This window comes from Pseudorca crassidens, chromosome 13, assembly GCF_039906515.1.
Source record: "Pseudorca crassidens isolate mPseCra1 chromosome 13, mPseCra1.hap1, whole genome shotgun sequence".
In the NCBI taxonomy this organism is placed as follows: domain Eukaryota; kingdom Metazoa; phylum Chordata; class Mammalia; order Artiodactyla; family Delphinidae; genus Pseudorca; species Pseudorca crassidens.
Genome location: NC_090308.1, coordinates 15,113,651 through 15,140,315, shown reverse-complemented (window position 1 = coordinate 15,140,315; position 26,665 = coordinate 15,113,651). Strand labels below are relative to the sequence as shown.

Sequence of the window (26,665 nt, the reverse complement as noted above, 5' to 3'; positions counted from 1 at the left end):
TTTTGGTTTTGATTATTTGGGTGGGTTCCAATTATATACGTGTGTGTGTGTATATATACATATAGTGCTAAATTTTGCTAAAGATTGTTTGGAAACCATATGTTATTACCAAAAGTAGTTTTTTGTTTGTTTGTTTGGTTGGTTGGTTTTTTGGCCCTGATGCATGGCCTGCGGGATCTTAGTTCCCCCAGCAGGGATTGAACCCAGATTCCCTGCAGAGGAAGCATGGAGTCCTAACCACTGGACCACCAGGGAAGTCCCTGGAAGTATTGAATAATTTTTAATATATGAATACTTTTAAGCATTTAAAAATTTCTCCAGGAGCTGAAACAGAGTATATGTAATGATTTGATTCTGAAAGAGTAAGGATCATTACAATCTGTCAACTCTGGAGCTTAAAAAACATGGATACAATAGTATATTTTTGATGACTTAGGCCACAGAACAATTGGTCATGCCTTAGGCAATGGAGACAGAACTGATCTTGGAGTCAAGCCTACAGCTCTCTAGCTGTGTGCCTTGGGCGGGTTATTTGAGTTCTGTCTCTGTGTCCTCAGAATCTTTGAGGGGGCGCTGAGCTTAGGGCCCCAACCCTTGAGGGAGTGAATCCTGGGTGGGCGGGGGCAAGGGGAGGGGAGTGGGGAGATTTCAGGACACTCAACTGGGATGTGAGTCAGGGCGCCTGGGGATGGGGTGGTGGCACCAGTGTGGTCCAGGACAAGCTTCTCCTATTTCAGAATCTTGCTCAAGGCTGGCCCAGGAAGGGAGGAGCCTTCTGTAGGAGTTCTGCTTGGTCATTTAGAATTCAGATGACCCCAGCGGAGGTCGTCAGCATTTTGAGTACCGGTGGAGGCGAGTGTGGCTTCTCCAACCCTTGAAACATCTGTTTACTCTGGCTGGACTGTCTGGGGGCAGATTGACACAGACAGCTCCCACCCTGCAAAGGGAAAATGCAGTGTTTTGTTTCCTAATATACCAAAGCTGCTTTTTTAGGGTGAAGAATCCAAAATGTCACCGCATCATTATCTGCTCAGGAAAGTAGTTCTGTTCCCTTCTAACAGACCTGGAGAATCTACTTCTTGTGAACTTCTAAAGACATTTGGTTCTTCCAGTGGGCTGCTGCTGGGTTTTTTTATTTTATGTTTATATTTCAGCTAAAGAGCAAATGTTGGCAGATCAATTGTGTTATACCCACTTTGAAAGATAGTTGTTAGTTAAGGAAGCTGTTGTGTTAATGATTTGACTCCCCAACCTGACTGTATATTATGCAAATGAGATACAGAGGAAAACCTCACCTATTCCAGCTAATTGAAACATTCCATTTTAGTATTTCCAAATACATACATAAGAAAACAGAGTATGCTCACGGAAAAATATTTTGGGATCCTTTAAGGAGTTGATAAGACTAATTTATAATGAACACAATATGGGGAAATGTAACAAAATCCAATTACTCCAAGCCAGGCAACACAGAAAGTTCTAAAGCTCCTCGCTTATCCTTTTATGACAGTTGTGCAGATTGTGTGTTTGCACAAGGACAGGACTGTGTGCAAGTCTTGAGTTCACCTCTCACTTTAAAAGAGGCTAAGTGGCTTCATGATAAGTGTTCATATCTATAGATGATTTGGAAAACAGGTTAATCCGATTACAGTTGTTAAGCTCAGTCTCTGAAAAAAAATTTAAGTTCTTTTTTCAGGGAGAGTCTTATCATGTACACAAGTTGGGAGCTTAACATTTATCTTCTTCTCACGGCTAGTACATATAAAGGCAAATTTCAAAGTAACATCAGTTGATAGTGATTGTGTTCATCGCCTTTACATCTTTTAATTTCTTCTCTTTGCTCGTATGTCCTTCACGACTAAAGTGTAACTGTCCTTAAAACTGGAGAAATTTGCATATATTCTGTGGATTGGCCCTCTGTCACTGTCCTGGTTTTGTTACCATACTATAGTTATGCAAGATGTTGGCGTTGGGGGAAACTGAGTGAAGGATACAGGAGACCTCCTTGTACTTTTTTTTTTTTTTACAACTTCTTATCGATTTATACTTATTTCAAAATTTTAAAAAATTGTAATGTAACTGTTCTCTAGAACATTTATCTGAGGTCTCTAGTGCCTAAGCAGGTAGTTCAATAAGATACTTTTGTTCAGTACGTGACTTCCATGTATTAAGTCCTGTAAGGTTTTTGTGGGTAACAGATAATTGCCTTGTAAATGTAGATGGATGTTCCATAAATGCTTCTTGAGGTCCATGGTCTCTAAATCACTTTGCTAATGGGGAAGAGAGACTTTTGGTGATGAGGTCTGTCTCCTTACTCAGGTCATGCCCTTTGGCCCTACCAACTTGCCCAAGCAAATGGACCCGTCCCTGGGCTCTCTTAAATACCGGGAGCGATAATGTTGAGAGCTAGCTGACATTCTTTGAGCCCCTAGTATGTGCCAGGCTCCGTCATGCCTTATACTCCTTAAATCACTTAAGCCTCAGAACACCCCAGGATGGCACGAAAATGAAGCAATTTTAAATGTGGCAAGTTTAAATGATCATTAAATAATGTCCCTACTTTCTGAAGAGTTCACTCTGCTAGGAATCTTAACGAAAGGCAATGGATCCTCTCAGCTAAACAAATAAACACAAAAATTTCCTTTTGATTTTTAATGCAAACAAAAGAAAACTTTGAAATTGTCTCATCATCCCCTTCTGAGAATAAATACTGGCAATTATCCATGACCCCTGCTTGTTGCTAACTCCTGCTATGTTTAGGATTGAAAGAGCCAAATTTCAGATCACATGTTTTGGTAAATAGCTCAGGGTGAGAATAATATTTACTATCGGCAGTAAGCAGCTTTGTATTGTTTCAGATTGGTGACGTGCAGGGGTAGGTGGAGAGGGTCAGAAGCGAGTTCCAGTATCATAGTGAATCACGGTATAACGTGCCTGCCAGCAAGAAACTTTCAGATGTCTCAGCTACATTAGGAGGAGGACAGCGTTCGCTACCTGTGCTTGGGGCTGCTCGAGCAAGCTGACCAGCCTCTCTCTGACACTCCCATTATAGGGCAGCTGGTATCCACCATTTATCGGGACGATGCGAAGTGAGGAGAACAGAGGCCTCATCCTGGCTCAGTCACTAACTAGGTCATTGATTCTTTTTTTTTTTTTTTTCTTTTGACCATGCTGTGCGGCATGCAGGATCTTAGTTCCCCAGCCAGGGACTAAACCCGGGCCCCCTGCATTGGGATCGCAGAGTCTTAACCACTGGACTGCCAGGGAAGTCCCTTTTTTAAAGTTTTATATTGAAGTATAGTTGATTTACAATGTTGTGTTCGTTTCTGGTGTAGATCATTGATTCTTAAAACATGTTCCCGGGCTTCCCTGGTGGCGCAGTGGTTGAGAGTCCGCCTGCCGGTGTAGGGGACGCGGGTTCGTGCCCCGGTCCGGGAAGATCCCACATGCCGCGGAGCGGCTGGGCCCGTGAGCCATGGCCGCTGAGCCTGCGCGTCCGGAGCCTGTGCTCCGCAACGGGAGAGGCCACAGCAGTGAAAGGCTCGCGTACCACAAAAAACAAACAAACAAACAAAAAAACCACAAAAAACATGTTCCCAAGACCAGCAGCATCAACACCATCTGGGGACTTGTTAGAAATTCTGAGGCCCTACCCCAGACCCACAGAATCAGACATTCTGGCGGTGGAACCAGCGATCTGTGTTTCACTGGGCTTCCAGGTGATTCTGAGGCCAGCGCAAGCTTGAGAACCACTCGGCGAATTTACCCTGGGTGATCCCCTTTCCAGGCTTCAGTTTCTTCTTCTATAAAATGGAAGACTTCTATGTAGTAAGCTATTCCTAAGGCCCCCTCTCTGAACTCCAGGGCATACGTCCCAAGCGCTCTAATTCTATAAATCCATGATGTAGATCTACACATCTGGAAGTATTGTATAGTGCACGAGGGGACAGGCTCTGAAATCTGACTGCCTGGGTTCAGATCCTGGTGCCCCCACTTGGTAGCACTGTACACCCAAGCAACCTACTGAATTACCCTGTTCATTGTTCTCTTCCTCCATAAAACTGAGGTGATAACACCCATGTCCTAAGGAGGTTGTGAGCAATTGATCTAAAACACACAGAACAGCACCTGACACAAAGGAAGTAACTCCTACCTCAGGTATTAGCAGACCTGTGACTCTCCACCTAAAGAATTCTGGAACTTCGGGGATGGGAATTGTAGTTATACAACTTTATTTCCTACACAGGGGCTATATATTAAAAATAGTCTTTAGCACTTGCTGAAGAAATAAGATAATAAATTATACATGTTGAAAATTTTTATTCATAGGAAGGCTCCACACTGGGGTATGTCTAAGGATGGCATGAAAACTGAATTTTTAAAGAATAAGCAATCATTCTTTAAGAAGGCATTGGTTGTCATTACAACTCTGGCAACGAGGCTGCATGTAAGACCTGTGATTGCTTCCATGTTATAACTAGAAAAAAATTAATAAAATGAGTTCAGACTTATCTGTATTTTGGGTTCTTTTTAACCATTTGATTATTGTCTATCCATAACAGGAAGGAAACTAATATGATTGGGTGTCTGTTAGGTGGCACACACCATGATGGATGTTTTATAAGGGTCACTCACATCAATTCAATCGAATGGTAACCCTGCGAAATAAGATGGTCCTGACTTTAAAGAGACTGAGGTTGATTGAAATTAAAGTTCTTGATCACATAGTAAGTTATAGACCCAAGATTTGAGAGTAGGTTTATCTCAATCCATACTTCACCCCTTGGCATCACTAACTTAACTATTTGTTATACTTTTAAAACATAAAACTAAGTTTTCAACAAATGAGACATGGACATCTTTTGCTACTTCACAAGCACAACTGGACGACGCAGTAGTGTCAAGAACTCTAGTATGTAGAGCACCTTCTGAAGGGCACTGGGAACCTCTCACCGTCAAAAGCGCTTCTTTTATTTGCACCTACAAAAATCAGAGGTCCTCACCTAAGCCTGTGTTTTGATCATCATTCTCCTTCTCCCTGTGTGGGCCTTCGGGTGAGACAATGGCCAGCATCCTTGGAAAGGTACCAAGCTGCCGAGGAGGGGAAGCCACACCTGGGTTTTCTGCCTCACAGAAGAGAAAACCGTACTATTCTTTATTGCATCTCACCTTCCCATCTCTTTCCCATGATTTTATTCAAAGTGAAAGCAAGTTGGGATACACAGATTCTCTACTGAGTGTTTTTAGACTTTGACTCAGTTAATACTTAAAATATAATTCTATTCTGTCCCTTAGAAAAGCTCTATTCTACTTGAAGAGTACTTCTTGGTGTAGAAAAAAAGTCAAGAAATGTTTTGCTTTTTTTTTTAACCTTAATTTGGAGGCATGGCAACATTCTTGGGGCACAGCTGTGGTATTACGCCCTGGGAGTACATAAGAATCACTTTAAGAGAAAAAACCTAGTGCCCTGGTCTCACCCTCCAGAGAATATGCTGTTTTTGAAATAGCCCTTGGTTATTGTTTAGTACCTTGATTTTTGAACACTTGTAGGATTTTGTGTAGCATCTTTACATAGTTGAACATACCTGGTGCCTTTGAATTTGCTTATATACTATTATTGTCCCTAATAATTTAACTAAATTACTTTCAAGTTTCTTTTTAATTTGGCTGACTTAGTAGAATCTTCACTCTGGTGATTTTCATGAGGAGTTTAGAAAAGAGTTTAACGATAGCAAATATTTATTTTCTGTTGGCCCTTGAAGTTTAAAGTATCCTCAGTGGTTAATGGTCCAACTCCATTTTTTACCTGTTAGGATGTTGAAACTCAGTCTAGGTTGATTCTTTGAAATGAGGGAGGAGATGACCAGGATCCCAAGTGCAGACCTACTGGTGCCAACCCAGCCATCTCCACACCGGTGCCTGAGGGTTGGGGAATATCTACCACCCCACAAATGCACTCTTAATTTTATCATTGGCGTCAGACCCAAATCTTCATCTGGTCTCCTTACAACAAAATTGGTCAGATCTCATGTGGATCTCAAGGGGCCCTCTTATCCTTTCAGAACAAGCCCAAATGTAGAGACTGAAGTGGCTTTTCCTACAAAGCACCTCACCCTGGACTCCAACCTGATTTCTGACTAGTTCTAGGTATAGTATTCTATTCCTTTTTGGGGGAGACTAATTTTAAGTGTTTGAGGTCGCTATTTTATCATTGATCCCATAAAGCTTTTCTTCTTTGGGGTGATAGAGTAGGGGAGGCTGAGGGAGGGGTTAGCACGGCCTTGAGCTCCCCTGGAACAATGGTTCCCACCTTTATAATGCACAAAAATCACCCAGGGAGTGTAGTTACCAATGCTCATTCTGGGTTCCCATCTGTAAAGATTTCGATCTAGTGTTCTTGGGCAGGGTCCAGCAATCTCGTTGCTTATTGAAAATACAAGCTGATGGTGATTGTATTAACCAGCTCAGGCTGCCGTAACAAGATACCATAGACTAGGGGGGCTTAAATAACAGATATTTGTCTTCTCACATTTCTGGTGGCTGGAAGTCTAAGATCAGGGTGCCAGCAGGGGAGTTTCTGGTGAGGCCTCTTGTCCTGGCTTGCAGATGGCTGCCTTCTCACTGTGTCCTCACATGGCCTTCGCTCTGTGCAGAGTGGAGAGAGAAAGAGATCTCTGTTGGTTTTTTCTTCTTTTTTATTATGTGAGTTTCCAGTGTACAGCACTATAATTCAACATCTGTCTGCACTACAAAATGACCACCTCCACAGTCTAGTTACCATCAGTCACCATACAATTGACCCCCTTCACTCCTTTTACTTATCCCCCAACCCCCTTCCTCTCTGGTAACCACTAATCTCACCTCTGTATTTATGAGTTTGTTTTTGCTTTATTCGGTTTGTTTGTTTGTTTTGTTTTTTTTATATTCTACATATGAGTGAAATTATGTGGTATTTGCCTTTCTCCTTCTGACTTATTTCACTTAGCATAATACCTTCAAGGTCCATCCAAGTTGTCACAAATGGCAGAATTTCATTCTTATTTATGGCTGAGTAATATTCTAGTGTGTGTGTGTGTGTGTGTGTGTGTGTGTGTGTGTATCACATCTTCTTTATCCATTCATTCATCGGTGGACACTTAGGTTGTTTCCGTATCTTGGCTGCTATAAACACAAGGGTGAGGGGTGCATACATCTTTGCAAATTAGTATTTTCATGTTCTTCAGATAAATAACTAGAAGTGGAGTCATATGTTAGTTCTGTTCTTAATTTTTTGAGGGATCTCTATACTGTTTTCCATAGTGGCTTACCAATTTACATTTCCACCAACAGTGTATGAGGGTTCTAGCCTTTTCTTCTTATAAGGACTCCAGTCCTATCAGATTAGGGCCCCAACCTTATGACCTCATTTAACCTCGATTACCTCCTTAAAGGCTCTGTCTCCAATTATAGTCACATTGGGGGTTAAGACTTCACCATATGAATTTGGGGGGAGCGCACAAGTCAGTCCATAACAGTGCCTTAGGGGATGTTGAACCACACCTGGAAAAATGCTGGTTTAGAGTGTGTGTAACGATCACCAGTTTCATTCATCAAACATTTGGTTTACAATACCATTATAACAACGGATGTATTAAAATTTACAAATAGATTAAGTAGAGGAAATATTTTCCCCATTTTTTTAATTGGAGTATAGTTGATGTACAATATTATATGTTATAGGTGTACCATATAGTGATTTCTAATTTTTTAAAGCTTATACTTCATTTATAGTTATTATAAAATATTGGCTATATTTCCTGTGTTGTACAATATATCCTTGTAGCTTATTTTATACATTACTTTTTGTACCTCTTAATCCCCTACTATATATATACATATATATATAAAAATAACCTTATATGGCCCCTCCCCCTTCCCTCTCCCCACTGGTAACCACTAGTTTGTTCTCTATATCTGTGAGTCCGCTTCTTTTTTGTTATATTCACTAGTTTGTTGTATTTTTTAGATTCTACATATAAGTGATATTATACAGTTTTTGTCTTTGTCTGACTTATTCCACTTAGCATAATACCCTCCAAGTCCATCCATGTTGCTGCAAATGGCAAAATTTCATTCTTTTTCATGGTTGAGTAGTACTCCATTGTATACATATTCACCACATATTCTTTATCCATTCATCTGTTGATGGACACTTAGGTTGCTTCAATAGCTTGGCAATTGTAACTAATGCTGCTATGACCATTGAGATGCATGTAACTTTTTGAATTAGTGGTTTTTTTTTTAGATATATACCCAGGAGTGGAATTGCTATGTCAAATTGGTAGTTCTATTTTGAGTTTCTGAGAAACCTCTGTACTGTTTTCCACAGCGGCTGCACCAATTTATATTCCCACCAACAGTGCCCAAGGGTCGCCTTTTCTCCACATTCTCGCCAACACTTTGTTATTTGTGTTCTTTTTAATGACAGTCATTCTGACAGGTGTGAGGTGATACCTCATTGTGGTTCTAATTTGCATTTCCCTGATGATTAGCGATGTGGAGCATCTTTTCATGTGCCTGTTGGCCAGCGGCATTTCCAGAGGACCTTTTTTTTTTTTTTAGTAATATCATGGAATGGGATTTATTAAGAAAAGAATACCCTGCTCTCTAGCACTTTCTCATCATGGGGTTTCCAGAAAAGCATCCCAGAAGAAAGACATGGGTACCAGCCTGTCCTCTTGTGGCCTGAGTCAGGGTTTCCTAGGCCTTGCTCTGCTCTGGCCCTCACCCTGAATGTCTAGACTCACCTATGCTGAAAACATGTGGCCTCGTAAACACACTTCAAAATTGTGAGCAGAAACGTCAGCAAACTAAGTAGCCTGAAGTTTGTTAGACTTGCTTGATCCATCTCAGTCTGGAGGAGCTTTTTCCCTCAGGGAAGCTTTTAGCTTTCTGCTTTTCTACCACATCAGGATTAGGGGAAAGTAGTTGGTTTTGTTTTTCTATCCCCCTCACCCATTCTTTCCTCCTCACGATCCAGAGGAAAGAGATCACATATCAGAGATGTTTCTTCTTCAAAAGGACTTGGGTACATTCACAAATCCTTGTTGAGGGCTCTGTGTATTAAAACTTTTATCTCCAGGGTTCAGAAAGAAATAAACACTGGGCTGGGGTACAGGATGGCTTTTTTTCCCCTTTCTAGGAAAAATGCTGATGATTAACTAATGCCTCTAGATATCTTCTTAAACGCTCAGTGTCAAAATGAATAAATGCTCTTCCCAGTGAGGGGACTGCTTATTCCTTTTTTTTTTTCTTGCCCATAAACCCAATTTTATAGTCCTTGTTTATTTTGATGGGACTAGGATCTCCAGTTGTAAGTCTTAACTTCTGTCCTATTATTTTTTAAAAGGTACAACAAAACCAGTGTTCTATGAGATTAGGATATGATATGTGAAGTTTAACATTTATAGTTGATCTTGGCTTGTCTTTCAGAAGGGTATCAAAAACGAATCCTGACTTCAGTCCTTGTAAGGGACCCTCAAGTGTTGCTGGACAACTCAGTGTGTCATTCTTCCAGGGCTGTGGTTTTGGCCTTACTGTCCCAGTATTTTTAAATGTCAAAAACTATGACGCCGAGTTACCTGGGTGTTTGTTTTGGCAGAATTACCAACTTGACTGCTTCGTCCACCTTAATTCCTCCATAGAGACCCTGCACAAATTCTAACATTTATTGATATGTTCAAGGTTTGTGAAAGCACTAGTAGAATACAGACTTTAATTAATAGTAGGAGTGGCAAACGAAAATAAAAGCTAATGAGGTTAAATGGTAAAGACAGTTCCAGGGACTTCCCTGGCTGTCCAGTGGTTAGGACTCGGTGCTTCCACTGCAGGGGCAGGGGCTTGATCCCTGGTCAGGAAACTGAGATCCTGCAAGCCTCGCCATGGCCAAAAAATAAAATAAAACAAATTTAACTCAGTTATCTTTAAAAAAAAAAAAAGGTTCCAATTTCCTGACCTGCCATTAACATTCTCCCCACCCCGCTTCTATAAACATTTTTCCCTTACTCCCTTCACTGATTCTTTCCAAGATGGTTTTGGTCTTATGGTACATTTTTTTGCCTGATCTTGTATAAAGTAACAAACAACAAGTGATATTTTTAATCCTTCATGTTTCACTTTTATATGACTTACAAATTGAAGAGAAATAAATTTTTCTTACAGCATCATTTTCTAGTAATCTGGTCGTTCTAGAACTACTAACCTAGTACACAGTAGTGTCCAAAGGTCCATGAGTGTGACACAGAGTCAAATACTTCCAGGCTCCAGAGCCAGGCAGGTTCTATAAAAGAGTGAATGGAGGTGAGTGTGATACTAAGGGGAGTGGTGCTACCAAATGTAAAATAGATAGCTAGTGGGAAGCAGCTGCAGAGCAAGGGAGATGAGCTCGGTGCTTTGTGACCACCTAGGGGGTGGGATAGGGAGGGTGGGAGGGAGACGCAAGAGCGAGGAGATATGGGGACATATGTATATGTATAACTGATTCACTTTGTGATACAGCAGAAACTAACACACCATTGTAAAGCAGTTGTACTCCAATAAAGATGTTAATAAATGAATAAAGGGAGTGGTGAGGCCTGCAGCAAACTAGAAAGTGCACGGCAAAGGTGAAGGGAACAAGCTTAGCCCCACCCATTGCTGCTGAGTGGGAATATAAGGGCAGTGGTGACGGGCGCTTATTGGTTCTTTTTTTGGCACCTCCTCCCCAAGCAGAAAAATCTGGATTTATATTTGAAATATCCTGATTTTTACTTTTTATTTTTTTTGCATTGCTATTTTTGAAATGGCCTGACTTTTAAACTTTGGTTTATCAATTCAAAAAATTTAAACCCAGTGTTGACAAATAACAAGTCTTCAAGTCACACTCTGCCTGCACAGCCTCAGATCACAACTTCTGGGCGAGTCTTCAGGTCGCACCAGGCATCCCCAGGAGTTCTATTTATCAGGCCTGACTTCCTTCCCCAGTCTCTCCCAGGACCACCAAGTCTTTCATTATCATCAGATCTCTCACCTCCAGCCCCAACCTTGGCTCCCCACACAGAATCTGAGATGTACACCTGAAAATAGAGTTGAATTCCAATTTCAGACATTGTCAGATGGGTTAAGGTGTCTTATCACAACTTCTGCCACATGAGGAATTATAGATAATTTAAAGCAGCTTCCCTATACAAAGGCCATATGCTCCTGGTTTTTGTATCAATTCATGGTTTTCTGACTATAATAGTGGGGACCACATTTAAGATCCTTGAGTTACATGAGAGCCTCGAGAGAGACTGTGTAGTTAAGAAGGGGGTCATTGTGTCGACACATCACCCCAAACCATGGAATCTTAGATTCGAAGATTTGGAAAGCGTTCTTTTTTATTTTAATTTATTATATTGAAGTATAGTTGATTTACAATGTTGTGTTAATTTCTGCTGTACAGCGAAGTGATTCAGTTATACATATATATATATTCTTTTTCCTATTCTTTTCCATTATGATTTATTACAGGGTATTGAATTTAGTTCCCTGTGCTATACAGTAGGACCTTGTTGTTTATTCATTCTCTATATAATAGTTTGCAAAAGCATTCTTGAATGCCGTAGGCTCCAGAGTTTTCACTTTACTAATCTAGAAGGAATCTGGAAGCCAGAGAGGTGAGTGACTTGCCGAAGGTGACCCAACTGTCTAGGGGAACTGTGATTCCACACATCCCAGCTCCAGGTCTATGTCATCTCCCTGCATCATGTTACAAGCGCTGAATGATGATTTGGATTGAACAAAATAAGTTCAGCTTTGGGGGTGGTTTTTACTATGACATCACTAGGACGATAACCAACCGTCCTTGTGAAAAATCTAATGCCCTAGTATTCTCAGAGCAGCTTTGTTCATCGGGGTTTACATTTTGTCATGTCCTGATTTGCATAGACTCCTAAGCAGGTGTCATGTTTGGAGCCACACTGGCACCAGGAATTTGTCCCTAGCTTTGGGTGTCCTGAGACAGGTGACTAAGTGGTCCTGGGAAGTACTCAAGGCTCACGTGTGCACAGTCAGTCCCTAAGTCCCCTAGTAGTGGCACCACCAGCTGAGTGGAACGGCCCCTCCTCCAGGCTGTCTTTCTGTCCTTCTCCTCTTCAGGCTCCTTTGATGTTCCTTTTCATCTGATTATACCTAGATGAAAACGCTGGGCAGGGAAGTTTATGCTGTGATTTACTGTAACCACACCGTATAAGCCGCCCTGTCCAAGTGGCTGCACAAGAACAGTCACGGTTACTGCCCAAGCAGCTCTGCCCCGTGTCTGGAGGGGGAGAAAGAAAAGGCCAAACGAGAGAGGCTGATGTGTGCAGATTAGAAGGTGGGTCACCCAGAGTAGAGAAGGAAACTAGAAGGTTCTTTAATAAGGGGGCAGAGTGACAGTAAACGTAGTTATTAATTGCGGTATGCAATATTATATTGGCAAACAAGATTGTCCAGAGAAAAATCTAGGTTGAATGATCACCATGGGCGAAATGCCAAGTACGCCAGCCATCTGCGCTTTCGGGAAGTAAAATGATCTGGGTGGTCTCTTCTGTCTGCCTGGCTTCCCCCAGCTAACTTCTTCTCAGCCTTCAGATGTCAGTTCACACACCCTTCCCACGGGGAACCTTCCCTGACCACCCCAAACCTGCCCTGGTCCCCCGGACATGTTTTCACAGCCCCCCGTGCCTTCTCTGCAAAGTCCACATCTCCCGTAGAATTAATCACTTGTTCGTGTTATCGCTCAGTGTCTGTCTCCCTGGCCACACTCTGTGCCCTCTGAGGACAGACTGTTGTTGCTGAATCTAAAAATCTGACGTAGGAGTAGCGGGGAGAACATCTCTTTCCCAGAGGACATTCCCCAAAGTGGGATCTTTTCAGTGTTTTTTACAGGGGTAAGTAGGCATGAGGATTGTGGAGATTCTGAAAACATTTTGGTAGAAGCTGCAGAAAAGCAAGATCTTGAGACGCCTGAAGAATGCGGTCCGAGAGTGGTGCCTTTTTTCAGCACGATCCCATGCTCCCCACAGCACTAGGGGCGACTCCCCCTACCACCCCCTTGAACCCTGCCTCCAGAATCACTTAGGGGCTGTCACCCATTTTCTTCACTGCTTTATCTTTAGTGCTTATATAGTGCCTGGCACGTACTAGCTGTTCAATAAATATTTGTTGAGTTAACAAATATATCAGTAGATATCAAATTCAAAATATGTTTCTGGCATAGAATAAGTTCTAATTGTTTATTTCATTGAGCTGAATGAAGCAGCCAGTTAAATAAAAAAGGGCTAAAACTTGGGCAGTATACCACCCAGTGAAAAGCTATGGTCAAACCTGAGGCCTAAGCCTGTGAAGTCAAACTGTTGTCTGCTTTTCAGACCAGAGAGTCTGAAGTCGCTATGAGATTGTATCAGCCAGGGACCAGGCAAGAAACTGGATTTGCTCGGCTGGTTCAAATGGAGAGTTTAATGAAGGGGCTACTTCACTGAAGGTGGTGAGGCCGTGGGAGCTAGCGAGGAATGTGTGGCAGGGGAAGCCTTAACCACCATTCCTGGGGACAACCACAGGGACCCTGGATGGCCAAGAGGACACCGTGGAGTTAGGAGAGCCCAGTGAGAGCTGGGACCATGGAGGCCGGGCTGCCTCGGATGCAGCCACTGCTGAACCCCACACTCCTCATCAGCCAGGGGGCAGGCAGGTAAACCCCTGTTTCCTTCTCCTGCTGCCTCATAACTCTGGTGTCTCTCGTTAGCCAAACCCAACTGGAAGCCAGCCAGCAGGGAGCAGGGCATGTGGAGAAAGACGGGGTGGGGAAGGGTCCGCACATGGGGAATCGCCTTCACATAAATTTTTAATTTTATTTTTAAATTTTATTTATTTTATTTCTTCTAGTTTAATTGCACAAATAATACATGTTCCTTAAAGAAAAGGCAGAAACTAGATCATAGTGGTAGTGAAGGAACTCCCCCATCATCCCACCGTTCCTGCAGCTCGTATAAATGTTTGGGCTTTTTCTCCTTCTTTCTCTCTTTTTTTCTTTCATCTACTTATAAAGAACTTGGAATTTTTTTATTCAGAACAAACCAAAATAAACTTGGTGCCACTCGTTTCTTGGCCTAATTAAGATTAACCCTGTAGGCTAACAGACAGCCCTATTTCCTTTCCTTTGTTCTGTTAACATAAACAAGTTACTTCATGTACCTCTGTGGGAACTGGGAATTAGGCAAGTGTTTAGACGCACAAAAACTCTCAGCAAGTTTGGCTCTCAGCTTGGATACCAAGTAATTAAACCTAAGATGAAAGGTGAGTCCAACAGCGCTCGATCTCTAAGACTGAAAAGGAAATATAAGTGCAGGCAACTTCAATCAGCTTGATGTTACTGTCAGTGTGAAGTTGCTATCCACTTTCCGTATTACTTGAAGGGCAGTTTGAAAACAGGGGGAGAGACAGTTTAGGAAAACAGAGCAAATGTTTACGGATACAGTTCTTGTTACATCTGAGCTGTTGCTTCGTCACACTCGTCACGCTTGTCATTATGTATCTGATGCTTGTGCAGTCCCGCTGGACAGGAGCTTCCAGAAGGTCACCGTGTCCTCCTCAGGGACATCAGTGGGACAGTGGGATGTGTGACACCTCCTGGCACGCAACTGTCTTCACTGAGCCCAGCACGGAGCCTGTGAACTAGGCCCCCGGTTAGCAAGGCTGAGTTAGGGGTGGTTGCTCTTAGTTAAAGTAGAGAGAAGGTGTGGAGGGAGAAGGTCAGCAGGTCGTTGCTGTGTGTGCCAAGGGCAAAGACCAGGACACATGGCAACAGACGGGTATTTAAGACCGTTGTAATACCGTAACAAAGGCGGCAACCTCATTGCCTTCTCTGGTTTAAAAAAAGAAAAAAAAACCTAGAAAGTACTACGTCCTTTAGAGAGGAGTAAGTTCTGCTTTCCTGGAGTGGGGTCTGTATTTGACCTTTTACAGATTTCTGCCTGAATGGGGTTGTCCTTGCGAATAGTTTAAGGAGACCAAACGAATAGAAGCTCCAACCACCCCACTTCAGTTCTAGAAATTAGATAGCCTCCCCCCGGGATGAATCCATTTGCTCTCAGGTCACACACCTGGAGGTTCAGCTGTCAGCCACTGTGACATTGAAGGTAGCCTTGAGGTTGGGGAAAGAAGACTGATGGTGGTGATTCTAAAGGATGGCAGTTGCTGGAGGGAAGATTCAGAACAAGTTCAGGGACTGATTCATAACCACTCTGGGTGGCTTGTCTATGTTTCCTCCGCAAGCTTACATCCTCACCACCGCTACTTTTGATAACGGTCTCTCTGAACCCACCATCTCGGAATCTACAGGATGGGGATGCGGCTGGAGAGGTCGAGCTGAGCCCACCCCATCGCTCCATGCTCTCGGAGCTGTGGGGAAAAGGCTGGCCAAGGGGGCTGTCTCTCTCCCCTGCCAGGATGTGAAATGGTTTTGCAAGCTGGCATAAGGGTTAGGAACCTCCATGGTTGTCACCCTGAAACTATAATAGATTCTTGTTTTAATGATTATTTCGGAAAATACTGCTGCAGGATTTCAAAAGAGTCTCCAAGCCCCTTCTACAAGTTCAAGTACATTTTTTTAAAGAGTGTTTTCCAAAGTATAGATTGTGTTGAATGCCTTTAGTTATGAATGGATTAGATGTGTGTTATCTCCTGGAGAAAAATGTGTCTGGAAGCAGACTGCATTCTTAGAGGGATAATTAGCTCATTGTGCTTTCAGCACAGCGAGTCCCCCCGTGGTGCCCTTAAAGATGGGACTGATCTAGTATTGAAAGCAAAAGACTATTTGTAACATACTGCTTGCTTGCTGTCTAAAAATTGTTCAGTTCAGAAATAACTAAGACTTGATTTCATTGACTCTGGACTGTGAAGACCAAAATATCCTAATAAAAAAACATCATGAAAAACAGAGCTAACGACTATCACAGAGAGAGAGTGAGCCCACGGAGGACCTCCTGAAACAGCACAATTTTAGAGTCCCCAGGATGTGTGCCCTTCCAGCCCATCTCAGTGGTTTTCATGGCAGAGTGGTATATGATGGAGAGGTTAAATCGTGACTTGAATGTCAAGGTAAGGGTGAGCCGTGAAAAAGTGTTGTGAATTTGTGGGTTTGTTTTCTAAAGTTCTCACCATGATGCCTCAATACTGACATTTTCATGCAATGGGGGATGTGAGGAATTAAATTTTCAGTTGGATAATTTGTATACTGGTAACTATTGATTATTTACTGTTTGGTTTCCTCTGTTAGATTCAATACTCCAGGACTAACAAAAAATAATACTCCTTTCATTTACTATCTCCTAGACTTGAGGGCTTGTGTCTGCCTTAAACCTATGTCTTTTGCTGAGAGTAAACACTCCTTAAATTTGTGAAGACAAAGTCGCTTATCATTAAAATTATTTCACTTTGAAAATAGTCTTTGAGAAAGAAAAAAACAGATTAGCTCTTTTGTTTGTTTAGCAAAGTATATGGTTTGGTTTATATAACAATAGCAAGGCAGTTTATAGCTGGTGACATTTTCTGGGTACAAGTCTGGAATAGTGTATAGAGATTTTTAATAAACAAAGACTGCAGTGCAGATGGGTGTTAGTACATGATATCTCACTTCCAGGAGGAAGGTCACCGTGTCCTCCTAAGGGACATCAATGGGACAGTGGGATGTGTGACACCTCCTGGCATGCAAGTCACTTTAACGTTTACTTTTATTCTGTGGCATGCGCTTAGAAAATATAATCTCATGCTCTTTTCTTTCAAAGAAAAATGTTCTTAACAGACAAAAAAAAAAAAAAGTGTTTTGTCAGTGGCCCATGCATTAGAAAACAGTTGGTTTTACCATTTGTATTGGGAAATGTGTCACAGCGGCAATGTCCTAAACCACAAAATAAACAGGTCCCTCCCCCGACCCCGCCGCTCCGGCCTTTAAATTGTTATGCTCCGTATATAAAATATTAGTTGTGACTTGAAATACCCCTTATAACTTCTAGCACCTTTGCATCTGAAAATGTAAGATGATTGTCTAAATCTGCCTTACCTGGATGGTATAAAGCAAAATCTTTCCTTGAATCTGAAAAATGTATGCATGCCTTTGCCCTCCTTCCTTTCCCCGGGCCATTCTTTCATCCCTCGTTGCCCAGCTGCTTGGAGCTGTTGCCTAGCTGCAGAGTCAGCCAAGTCTGTCTGCTAGGTCAGACCGTGCTAAGCCCCCAGAGCTGCGTGTTGTCTGTGCTTCTCCCCGCAACCTCACAGCCCTGCCACACAACCCCATTCCCACCTCCTTCCTAAGCACCCCTGTGGACCCTCAGAAGGAGGCTCAGGCGGACGACACCACTGTGGCAGTGACTCCATAACCCTTCCCAGGGGATACTAGCGTTTTAACTGACGACTTTTACCTTAAACCAAAAAGAACTGGTTTCTCACAGTGGACTTGCAGGCCCTGTGGCAGATTCCCGGGAAGGGATTTTGTCAATGGCAGGGCTTTCTGGTCTCCCTCCAGTTAGGCCACACGACTGGCCTGCAGTTGACTCGACGGCTGGTTTGTGTCCTGCTGGCTGCAGGCATGTCCTGTGGGTGCTGCTCTTTCACCCCTGGGTCTCCCACTCCTGGCAAGGATACTGTGAATAGCTCCTGTGCTTCCTGTAACCAGTGTCGTGAGGGAATTAACAAGAGCTGCGTTCCAGTGAGAGTGTCTTTTCCACCCAACAAGGCATACATGTGCATTTATCTGTGGCCAATCTCACTATCATTGAAAAAGAGATTTTGCTGAGCAAAAACAATCTTTTCACCTCCCGTTAATATTGGCAAATAAAATATGCAGCCAGGAGCGGCACTAGTATTTGTTCCTTTCACATGTCTTGGGATGGATTTTGCTGCATGCACGAAAGTCCAGTAGCAAGACGGCAGGGCACCTGCAAGACCTGCTGATCGCCCAGGGTAACCCATGTGTGGGGTGAGATGGGAGGGCCTGGAGAGCAAAGCCATCAGAGCTGAGGTGGGGCGATGAGAGGCCTGAAGGAGACACTGAGGAGCTCCCCTGCTCTCTGGTGGGAAAGAACCTTGAAAGTTGCTCAAGAAATGTAACTTCCTCCTCCCTTTCCTTTCCTCTCTGCTCTTCTGTGTCTGTATCATCCCTCCTAGGCCCTATGCACTACTCATCTGTTAACTCATTCAGCAACAAAATCTACCTGATGCTCGTCTCTTCTATAAAACAGCGTAGTATTTGCAAATAGCCTACACACATCCTCCTGTATACTTTAAATCATTGTAACGTACACAGCGTCTCTCAGAAATGGCTTTTTAAAAATACGTTTCTTGGCCACACACACACAAAAAATCCAAGTACAATAAAATTTTATTGAAAGATAAAGGAGTTAACTTGTCATCTGCAGATATGCACGGGAAGCAAATGAGTCAATAAGAAGCCAAGAGGGAATTCCCTGGCGGTCCAGTGGTTAAGACTCAACGCTTCCACTGCAAGGGGCGCGGGTTTGATTCCTGGTCGGAGGACAGAGATCCGCACATGCTGCGTGGCGTGACCAAAATAAAGAAGCCAAGGGCCTCTGTAGATACCAGCCCATCACAGAGTTTAGATCTTTGCGTCTTCCACATGAATATCAAACCTACAGCATCGGAAGGGTCCCTGCTCCCCAAGCTAATAATCCAGGGTAGGAGAGAGACGATTAGAAAATAAATATAAGACCACGTGACACTTACTCTAAGTGCAATAAACAGTCGTTTAACAAATGGAAAGAGCAGTGGGCTGGAGTGGTTGTGGAAGATTAGATGGGGCTCGTAAGATTTGACCTGACTCTTAGTTCAGCAGAAATGGGGGACTTGGACACGGGTCTGGGGGGCGTCATTTCGGAGGGCAAGAGAGATCACTACGGAGGACAGAATAGAGGACTAAGAGAGTCCCCACAGCCCAGGGAGGGCCCTTCCTCTCAAACTACCTTTTCAGCATCTGTGACTTAGTGATTTCCATCAAACTGGTGAGTTTTGTGGGGGAGAAACAAGTTGTCTTCTGAAATGATTGATAAATTTCCACCATAATGGCCCACTGATGTTGCCCCGCATCTGTTCAGCCTTATTTGAAAGGAAATAGGCATTAAAACAAATTATCCTATTATGTTGTTAGTTTAAAATCACTTAATAGGCATGATAGAAATAGCTGTATTAAAGATGATCGGCTAATGTTATTTTCCATAACCAGCAGTGAACGCTTTAAATGGAACTTCTATTTAAAGGATTTTGATCCTCTGAAATAGTTTACTTTTAGGTGTCTATACATGGGCATAATCCATACTTTGAGTTTCTGATTTACTTTTGTTTTGTTTTGTTTTGCGGTACGCGGGCCTCTCACTGTCGTGGCCTCTCCCGTTGCGGAGCACAGGCTCCGGACACTCAGGCTCAGCGGCCATGGCTCACGGGCGCAGCCGCTCCGCGGCATGTGGGATCCTCCCGGACCGGGGCACGAACCCGCGTCCCCTGCATCGGCAGGCGGCATACTTTGAGTTTTAGCTCCATGGTGCAGTGGTATCAGTTTTCAAGAATATTTTTGTACTCCTGAAGACCTTCATCTGAAGAACTCAATATCTTTCTCAAATAAGAACCTTTTCAATCTTGATATAAAAATAGATATAGCATTTTAAGAAGGACAGGTAGCCTTAGGGAAATGGAAACCCAATATAATTCGAAGGTCTCTCCTACCAAAGTGGGGGAGTAAGATCATTCTGTCTTTACTACTTAGTATATTTTTTATTAATTAATTAATTTATTATTTACTTTTGGCTGCATTGGGTCTTCGTTGCTGTGTGCCGGCTTTCTCTAGTTGTGGCGAGCGGGGACTACTCTTCGTTGCGGTGCTCGGGCTTCTCATTGCGGTGGCTTCTCTCGTTGTGGAGCACGAGCCCTAGGCAAGTGGCCTTCAGTAGTTGTGGCACGCGGGCTCAGTAGTTGTGGTGCACGGGCTTAGTTGCTCCACGGCATGTGGGATCTTCTGGGACCAGGGCTCGAACCCATGTCCCCTGCACTGTCAGGTGGGTTCTTAAACACTGCACCACCAGGGAAGCCCACTACTTAGTATTTATGAATATAAAGTCACAGAACTAAACTGTTTTCCTAAGAAATGCCTTAAATTTACATTTTAGGTATTTGTCTTCAGATAGATTTTTCAATACTGTTTTTAAAATACTCAAGCTTAAATGTATTCTTGTGTAACTTCACGTACTTAAAACTGTATTAATTGTCTCGTTAAGGGAAACTAAGGATTCAAACTTCCTTCAGCTGTGTGTTATTCTCCGCCCCACCCCCAAACTTCACTTTAAAACTTATGCAAAAGATGTGTCCCTTTCCTTTGAAACAGACAAAGTTCGAGAAGTGAACTTGAAAATATGAGAGCTCTGAGACCTTGCCGCTTTTGTGGAGTTTAATGAGAACCGTGGCCAGAGCCAGGAAGGTAGAGCCCAAGCAGCTATAGGCGAGTGTGGGTTGTATTTGATGTTCACAAAAGAATGGCAGTCGCAGGGTGTTGCTCAGCGAAGTGTGCATTTTCAAGTTACCCACAGTGGTGTCTATTGTCCTGTTTCTCAGCTGAATGATGTCATGTTTCATTTAAGGCTCTTAGTGATGCTGAAGTCTGTGGTCTGCACACCAGGGGGAAAAAGGCAGGGAGAAAGTTGCCGATCAGGTTTTTGTAAAGCCTTTGTGTGTTGGGTTTTGAGAGATAAAAGCTGACTCATGCAATATTTCTACGGAAGGAGGTGCACAGACTAGTAAAGGCTTCTGGTTTTACCTGACTGAGCTCCCAGTGAGGTCACTGCATCAGCTGAAGGCAGACAATGCGGCTCAGCCTGGGTAGAGCCCAGGTAGGTGCAAATGTGGATGTGCCCGCGGAACCCATGCCCCACACCCTCGGTCCTTCCCCCTGGAGCAGCGGAGCCCATCAAGCCTTGGTGAGAAACTGTCGCAGGGGTTTTCTCCACCACACTGCGCAGAGCCAGCAGCTTGCTTGCATATATTACAACTGTTCTGTTATGCACGCGAGGTACTGAAAAGAGTTCTCCAACAATGGAATTAGTCTAGAAGGTGATTTTTTTTCCTCCATCTGAACTGCAGTCTGCCTTCAAGGGTGTTTGCCTTGTTTTGGTTTGGATTTGCTCTCCCCTTAAAGTTAGGTTGAAATTAGAGAGCTGATGTTGGTGACGCTGGGGAGAAAACTAAAACCCTAAGTGTTTGTGCAGCGACTGCTGAGTACTTTCATGTGCTTCCTTTATGAGGTTCATGCAGGTTAAGCGGGGGGGGGGGGGGGGGTGGGGGGGTACAAAATCAATGTTTGCAAATTTTATGCTTAGCAACTGTAGTGATGAAACTCAGCCTGAGTCTGGTGGTAACCAAAGTTGACTAAGTAAATGCAGTTTCCATGTTGAGTGTTTATTGGTAAGAAATCCTTTTGTTAGCAGGAATAATTGGAGAGAAAAGGGCATGGATTGTAGTCAATGCTGTTGCACATTAGATTCTTTTTTTGGTTATTTTTAAATTATTTTAATTTAGCATTACTAATATATTTTAGAGAAGATGTATATATTTGGCATTCCTTTTCATTAATCATATTGAACATAAAATCAATTATTTTAATTTAAAATATTTAAATATTTGATACCAGCCAAAGTTGTGATTTTTCATTTCTTTAAATAACTTTTTCAGATTATCAAAGTGATACACTTATTGAGGAAAAGTGATATTTACAGATAAATATCAAAAGAAAAATCATCCATTCTCCTATTTGGTAAAACCAGTGTCAGTATTTTATTCTATATCCTCTCAATCTTTTTCTCATGTGGATAATAAATAAGTAGTATTTTCAATTCAAAATTGGGATCACCTTGTACCTATGTTTTGTAAACCACCCATATTACTCAGCTGTAATTATGACCATTTTCTACACACTTAAGGATTTGAAAGGGCATGACATTTAATAGTTGTATATTGTACTTTCTAGATGGATTTATTCACTCAGATCTCTGTTGTTAGACACTGAATTCTCTTCCTCCTCTTTTTTTCTCTGAGAAAATGTTTAGTGTACTTTATGGATGGTTTACTTTCTCAGAGTGCTATTACTAGTGTTAGTGTTAGTGATTAGGATTTCTCCTCTTCCTCCTCCTCCTTTTTCTTTAAGAAATGTTGTTTAGCCTAATCCTCCCACTGAAATGCGCAGAGATGTTTTTGGAACTGAGCGTGCTCCATGCAGATGGAGCCTGTGTATGTAGCTATCATTGTTTCGTTACTGCCTTGAGACTGAAATTTCCACACGAACAGGAAGGAAGCTGGAGCATAGATTATGATTTAATCTGAATTAAAAATAGAGGGTTTTTAGCCTTTGGCAAAGTCAGTGATATACATTTCATCATCTAAGACCTGGCGTTAGGAGAATAGAGAAGAAAATTGCTATTTTGTGGTTACTGCTTGTCCTGTGATCCCAGCTAGGAATGGGCCATGCAGATGTGGTAGCCGGTGACTTGGTGATGATTTCAGAGTAGGAGCTGCCTCCCCACCGTTGGATGGCCCGGGAAAGTCATCTAGTCCAGCTGCCTCACTTATGCGTGAGGAAACCAGACACTCAAAGATCGCAATACAAACCTCCATGGTACAGAGCCAGGGCAGAAATGCAAATCCCCTGAAGGAGAAACTGTTATGTCATAACTTGATTTCTGGCTGGTCCTCTGAGCTCTTTCTGCACACACAGGTGGGCACATACTCATTCCTTCCCACACACACGCGCTATTGGCACATTGGTATCATGCACTTAATACAGGTAGCTTATGTTTAGTGCTTCATTTCCTAATCTCTAAGCTCTTTTTCTGCCCTCTTGTATGAATCTGTAGCCAAGTATAAGAAATAATGGACTAGAAATCAGAAACCATAGTCTCTGATTCACTGTTCAGGTTTGAGCATGATGTTACCTAACCTCTCTATCTTTTTTCCCATCTACAAAATGTTCTAAAGGTAATGACACATGTGAATGAACTGCGAGGCTCTGTGTGAGGGGGAAGGGGCGTGTGTTTTGTTTTGTTTTTTAAGGATAATTTTGATAGAGTTAAAGCTCTGACGCATCATGGTAAGGCGGATCTGTTATAACAGAGGTTGTTCTGGTTATCTCTCGTTGCGTTACAAATCACTTCAGAGCCTAGTGGTTTCGAACAACAACAATCATGTCTAATCTCTCAAGGTTTCTGTGAGTCGGGAGTTCAGGAGAGGCTCTTCGAGGTGGGTATGGTTCAGAGTCTCCCGGTGCTGCAGTCAGACATGACAGGGCTGGGGTCATCTCAGAGGCTGCTCTCTCACACATCTGGTGCCTGAGCTGGAAACTCTCAGACAGCAGGGGCCACGTCAGCCAGCATCCCTTCAGCTTCTCTCTGCATATCAATGGGGTCTCACCACATGGTTTCTCCACAGCACATCAGTTTCAGGATAACCAGACTTTTTAATGGGGTGGCGCAGGGCACATCCAGACCCAGTTATTGCAAGGCCCTTCTGTCTTCGTGCTCTTCCATACTTTAGGGCATTGGTGTCATGTTCATAGCTCAGGCAAAGATCCCTGCCACAACTGGGTCCCCGTGGGAAGGGAGAAGAACGTGGAGGACCAGTGTCTGATGCTTGAAAAGTGGACCCCCAGAGGGACATATATCTTTTCCACAGGTGAGAACTTGACCACATGGCCACATCTAATGACAGGAGGCTGGGAAGTGTGCTCAGCTGAAACTCTATTCACTAAAGAAGAAGGGGGGGTGGGTTTTGGTGGACAACTACCCATCCCCCTGAAAGTGATAGCAACCCACAGAGTAGCTTTAACCCCACCCCATAATCTCCTTCACCTCCCACACCAAATCACCTCCAAAAAGCAGATAGTAAAAGTAAAAAAACTGTATTTACATGAAGAGACTTAAGGGAATTCCCTTAGGTCCTCTTCTAACCAAACCGACATGCCTGTGACCTGAATAGAAATTCAGGAGTCACCACCTTAGCTAAGGCAATTTAGCTAATATGTTATCTAACTCAATCCCTAGTCAACTGCAGGAGACATTGTACCTCTTAGTTTTCACTGACTGGACAGGAACCAGTTAGTAAATAATCTGAATATTTAGTATCAGACTTTACAGCCCAAAGAAATCTTTGATTCTCTTTCAACCCCTCACCTCTTGTTTGAACAAAAGCATTTTTGCAAAGCAGCTTTTCCTATCCTTGATCTTCTTGTCCAAATTTTTGCTTTACTGACTCTTCAATGATAACAAGACTTTTTAAAATTATTTATTTTGGAAAATTTTTTAATTTACAGAAAATTTGCCAAATAGTTAAGTGTTTCCGTATGCCCTTCATCCAGCTTCCCCCAGTGTTAACATCTTGCATTACCAGAGTACACTGGTCAAAACTAAGAAATTAACATGGTAAGAAGATTTTTTTACTTCTTCATTACCAAACAGCTACAAATAAAAATGAAAATCATGTTCCTTGGATTGAACACTCTGAGCAAAAACGTGTAATTGTAGCCTTGGACTTACCATTAATACAAGAATCATGTTGGTATTTTAGAAGACGAAGAGGTTGATATCTGGTAGCTTTTATCTACTGAGCCCTTCACTATTAACCCAGAGTTGTGTAGAGGAGAACTCCTCAAATAGTTGGTGTTGTCTTTGAAATATATAAATGAATATCTTTATAACTTTGACTCAAAAGTTTGTTTGTTTTTTGAATCATCAAGTCAGTTTACAACTTTGAGGCTCTACCAAAGACTCAAAGTGAACTTTGCTGGCTGATAGAATAACTTCTTCCTTATACTTTAGTCCCTCTATTTCCTCCTCTTCACAGAGAGTGTGATAAGGAACTACATAATTTTAGTTATTCACTGGTCCTGAGCACTATACATTCTCTTGATGTCCATGACTGTCCTGCCAAGGAACTCCAATTAGGTATTTGAAGTCTAGAGTAGCAATAAGCAGAATTTGGAAATCCTGATCACTCCTCCTCCCAGCTGTGCATATAGTTTTTTTTTTTAATTCATTCATTCATTCATCTATTTTTGGCTGCATGGGGTCTTCGTTGCTGCGCGCGGGCTTTCTCTAGTTGCAGCGAGTGGGGGCTACTCTTCATTGCGGTGCATGGGCTTCTCATTGTGGTGGCTTCTCTTGTTGAGGAGCACGCGCTCTAGGCACGCAGGCTTCAGTAGTTGTGGCACGTGGGCTCAGTAGTTGTGGCTCTTGGGCTCTAGAGTGCAGGCTCAGTAGTTGTGACGCATAGACTTAGTTGCTCTGCAGCATGTGGGATCTTCCCAGACCAGGGCTCGAACCCATGTCCCCTGCGTTGGCAGGCGGATTCTTAACCACTGCACCACCAGGGAAGTCCTGTGCATATAGTTTTGCCTTGCATTGTAAAGCTCTCCTTGGGTGTTGTGACAGGGTGTGGTCGGCTGCGGCCCCATCAGTCTCCCCTTCAACTTGTAAACATGGTCAGAGAAGCATGGACTTTTCCTGCCAATGAAAGTTCTGCTTCACCCCTAAATCAGCCTCAGAGGCAAGTTAGAGCCAAGAAGTGCTACTTTTGATTCTGACAGTGACATTCCAAAGGAGGGCAATTAAAATAGTGGACGTTTGAAGAGCAAACAAAGAAAAGCCAAGGAATTCAAGCTCTTTTGCCGAGAAAAAAATTAGGGAGGCTTGTCGTGAAGTAAGATGTGTGAAAGTTATCTGCATGGGAGCCATACAGCCATATTGTTCTTTTTCTTGAGAATGGGACGAGAAGGAATGTTTTTATTTTGAAGGCTTTTAAGCTACAGTACTCCTAGTTGTAAGAATCAAGGCCCCTCTACACGTGCTTCTGCCACCACCACGTCCAGGTTTACCAAGGGTCAGAAGGACCAAGACCCTCAAGGTGGGAAAATCAGCTTACTTTAGGGTATTCATGGTCAAAAGATCCACTAACATGGGCCATTAGCAATGATTGGCAAGTTCTCAGAAGTTGCTATATTATTAGTCCTGTGTTTGAGATCTGGTAAGAAAAAGAGAGAGGCTTTGAGAAGGAGAGCAAAGCGAAGCAGCAAGTTACCCAAATGTTAACACAATCACAAACATCTTTCACTCAAGGGGAGGATAAAGCTTTCTTTTTTTTTTTTTTTTAGTTCATTTGTTTATTTATTTTTGGCTGCGTTGGGTCTTCATTGCTGTGCATGGGCCTTCTCCACTTGTGGCCAGCGGGGGCTACTCTGCATTGCGGTGCACGGGCTTCTCATTGCAGTGGCTTCTCTTGTTGTGGAGCACAGGCGCTAGGCATGGAGGCTCTAGCACAGCTGTGGCACGAGGGCTCAGTAGTTTGGCTCGCAGGCTCTAGAGTGCAGGCTCAGTAGTTGTGGCGCACGGGCTTAGTTGCTCTGCGGCATGTGGGATCTTCCCGGACCAGGGCTCGAACCTGTGTCCCCTGCGTTGGCAGGCGGATTCTCAACCACTGCGCCACCAGGGGAGTCCCGGATAAAGCTTTCTTGCTCTACAGTTTTCTTTCTCGTGTTTCAGTTTATCATGGGAAACCAGCTACCCCAATATCCAGTACACAGCCCTTG

The 26,665-nt window shown here is 42.9% G+C and overlaps 1 protein-coding gene across 2 annotated transcripts in view; it reads left to right on the top strand.

The window, feature by feature from the left end:
- PLEKHG1 (pleckstrin homology and RhoGEF domain containing G1) overlaps window positions 1–26,665 on the top strand; it is a 228,083-nt gene that overhangs the window by 105,639 nt on the left and 95,779 nt on the right. Inside the window, exon 1 of one of the 2 annotated variants that reach the window (XM_067701772.1) lies at window positions 20,878–21,014. The exons of the other annotated variant lie outside the window; for it this stretch is intronic. The gene's annotated coding sequence lies outside the window, so the exon portion shown is untranslated. Of the gene's footprint in view, window positions 1–20,877; window positions 21,015–26,665 lie in introns of those variants that run through there. 2 annotated transcript variants of the gene reach the window in all.